We start from the raw sequence: 3,446 nt of genomic DNA, 5'->3' as shown, positions 1-3,446 counted from the left end.
CAAAACATACCTGTTTATAATTTTTATGTTTACAAGTAAAATGTGGTTTTTTCTTAAAAATGTGTCTTAAATCTTCCTTCTTATTAAAAACAGTTTTTGATAAACATAATTTTTCAGGTAAGATTTGCTATTTTTAACTGCATTTGGTACATTTTATATGCACTTCTGTTTGTAAATGTACGTCAATGTATGCATGAGGATTTTAAACTAATGCTAATACAGTCAACTCTTGATAACTAGAATTTTATTAAATCCCCCTCATTTTCCTATAGTGTTTGCCCACAGTTTTACCTCTATAAGTTGAACATTTCAAAATGAAAACCTCAATTAGATTTTCTTTGTAAGGTCAGGCAATCAGCGGCACTTGATGGGCTCCTCTCTCCCGCTCTCCTATACGATAGTGAATAGTACAGTTCATGTTTATTGGGCAGTTCTATTTTTTCAGTTTGTTCTTGTTTACGGGTTTGTTCATTTGTATACAAAAAAATGTAAGGCATTAAGCATGGAGGAGAAAAGAAAGATTATTAAGACAGTAGAGGAAAGCATTAAGAAAAAGGCAACACCTCATCCACAATTTTAAAAAATCGGGTTAAGTATGTCTCTGAGTGGATTAGCTGGCTCAATACCTCAATTAATAAAAAAACAACTCAAATTTTTAAATTTCTCTCTGAGGTAAGAGTTATTGAGAGTCGGCTGTAATTCTACAATTGATACCAATTTTATACCAACAATCCTGCAAATGAATAGTCATGGTCAGGAAATAGTCTTGAACTTCATACCACTAATTTAGTTTCTGTTTTTAATAACATTTAGTTGAAGTGATTTGCTAAAATAATGTCATGTGAGTACCACTAATTAATGGAAATTTTATATTCATAATTAAGAATAATATTCCAATCAATTTTGTTTGTTTGGATTTTATCTTTCATGAATGCCTTACTACAAATAACTTTTATATTTAGTTTGGTTATATTTGGTTTCTTAGCATCTTTATCAGTCTGATTTGTTCCATAATAGGACATAATTGTCCTACTCTTCACCCAGAAGATTTGACAGAAACTACTATATACTCTGGCAATTTTTTAATACTGCCATATTGAGGATACAGGATGATATTAAGCAAAGATAAAAAGGTTAATTCTGAGGCCGAGTGACATTTCATCTGCTGGGATAGGGCAAAGTTGTTTTCAGGAAGTTTGAACATAAAAAATAATGGGAAATAATTCAAAAATCAGGAAAAGGTCATGACAATACCGAATTAAAAAAAGATGCCTGAAGATGTGATAAGTGAAGGTTTGGAAGTTGAGAGTACACAGTAAACAAATAATACTTCCATATATGTTAGTGGTCGTAACCAACCTATTTAATTACTTAAATTAATTATACTTTTTATCTAAAGTCTTGATTGAGATGTCACAAGCAGGATTCAAACCCACGACCTTAGGGTCAATACGCCACTGCTCTAACCAGTTGTGCAATCGTGACAATAATTATTTCAAGAAATTGTATAATCACTTATATACATGATCATTTTTCAGTTTTAAAAATATCCCGATGTCAAATAAATATATATTCATTTATTAGCTTAATGTAAAAACTGACACCTATGAATTATTATCCACATAGGCAAGAAAGTGGCCACCCTCATTACTTATAGTAAATACTTGGAATCATTATAATTTTTATTTTTTGTTGATCACTGAATATTTTTAAAGAAAAATGTAAGATATACCTAAATAAAAAATTAAACTGAGTACCAAAAATTTTTCTATGGAAACAATGAAGAAAATTAATTCTGATAACTTCTAATATTTGTTTATTTTAAGGTCTTAGTTGAGATGAAAAAGTTAGTGTCATGAGGGGGATTCGAACCCAAGAACTTCGGCTCAATACTCTGCTGCTCTTACCACTTGAGCTATCGTGATATAATTAATGTCATGTTCATAAATTACAGGTATATTGACTAGCTTCACAAGGCAAGGGAATTTGATTTAAATTTCTGGCCAAGAGAAGAAGTAAAAGAAATTTTTAATTTATACACCAATCTGGAGATAAATAATAAAGATAAATATCTGCAGAATGCAGATCTTTAAATCGCAAATCCTTAGAGCCATTGTCAACACCCGTTCTATGCTTCCTACTGTACCATCCATAATGACCTAAATGTTCCTTTTATAAAGGATGATGCAAAAATCCAGCTACAAAAATTCCACACTAAGCCCATTCCTACTTAAGTTCTCATGTGCAATCACTTTCCTTCCGATCTCTTCCCAATAATCCTCAATACAGAGACAGTGAGACATGACCTTGCAGAGAAGTGATTTAATTAAACATTTATTGTTATGTTATCTGTGTAACTTATTGCGCCTCACACAGATTACTCAATAATTTAAAAAAGCACAAAACAAAAAAATTTCTGCAACATGTGAGATTTATCCTGTAGTGTACTGACAAATAAATAAGTAAATATAATTTGTGTAGTAGAGTATGAGCCAGCCTCCAACATATGCTAAACATAATGGGAATTATGGAATTTCATAAGTAGGAATGAAGATGTATATCAAATGGAAGTAAATAATTTGTGGGACGACTTTTTTTTTACGGAGAACCCAGAAGGAAAAAACTGACTAATAGCCAGAATTCTAGAATTTGTGGATTGCTATGAGTGTTGTCCGTAAAGAATTCGAGAGAATGAAGTTAGTACATAAAGAAATTTTGTTGCAAAAAGACATGCTGAAAATAGCGCCATTACTACTGTAGTTTGTTTAATTAAATGGTTTAATTCTTTAAAAGTTTAAATAAGGTCAGTTTAATAAATAACTTCTCAGACAAATAGAATATTGAAATTCACCAGCCTTCCATTGGCGAAATATTGATACACATCAAACAAACAGTACTATCAGGGGATGTATGGAACTTGTATTGCTAGCGATCCTGGGCTTGAATCCCAGCATAGCCCATGGAGTTTAAATAGTGAATAATATGAAAGAATTGTAAAGTGGTTTGACCCCTTGTCCATGTCACAGTTGGACATTATGCCCTCTTGTACGACAGGAAGAACTTTACTTACTTTTATAAAACTATTGGGTTGTCCGGAAAATAATGCAGGATTTTGGTATTAAACAAAAAAAAAAGAAACTAGTTACTTTAAAGCAATGTTCTTTAATCAAAATAATTTCCCATACTCTCAATACATTTCTCCCAACGTGTTGGTAACTATNTAAATTAAAATTTAAATTAAAAATTTTTTTTTTAAATACATAAATCTATCAATTGTACAAAAATGTTAATTTGATTTGACAATAATATACACAATGTTGTTATATTACAATAATTTGAATGAAAAATACTGTAAATATTTGTACCTTAGCATCTTCTAATAATCTACACAGTTTAAAATTGAGTAAGTAAAGATTGGCATCAGAAGCCTGTAGATCTAGATCTTG

Source organism: Cimex lectularius, unplaced genomic scaffold, assembly GCF_000648675.2.
Source record: "Cimex lectularius strain Harlan isolate CLEC.00 unplaced genomic scaffold, Clec_2.1 scaffold39, whole genome shotgun sequence".
In the NCBI taxonomy this organism is placed as follows: Eukaryota; Metazoa; Arthropoda; class Insecta; order Hemiptera; family Cimicidae; genus Cimex; species Cimex lectularius.
Note: the sequence above shows the minus strand (reverse complement) of the source record.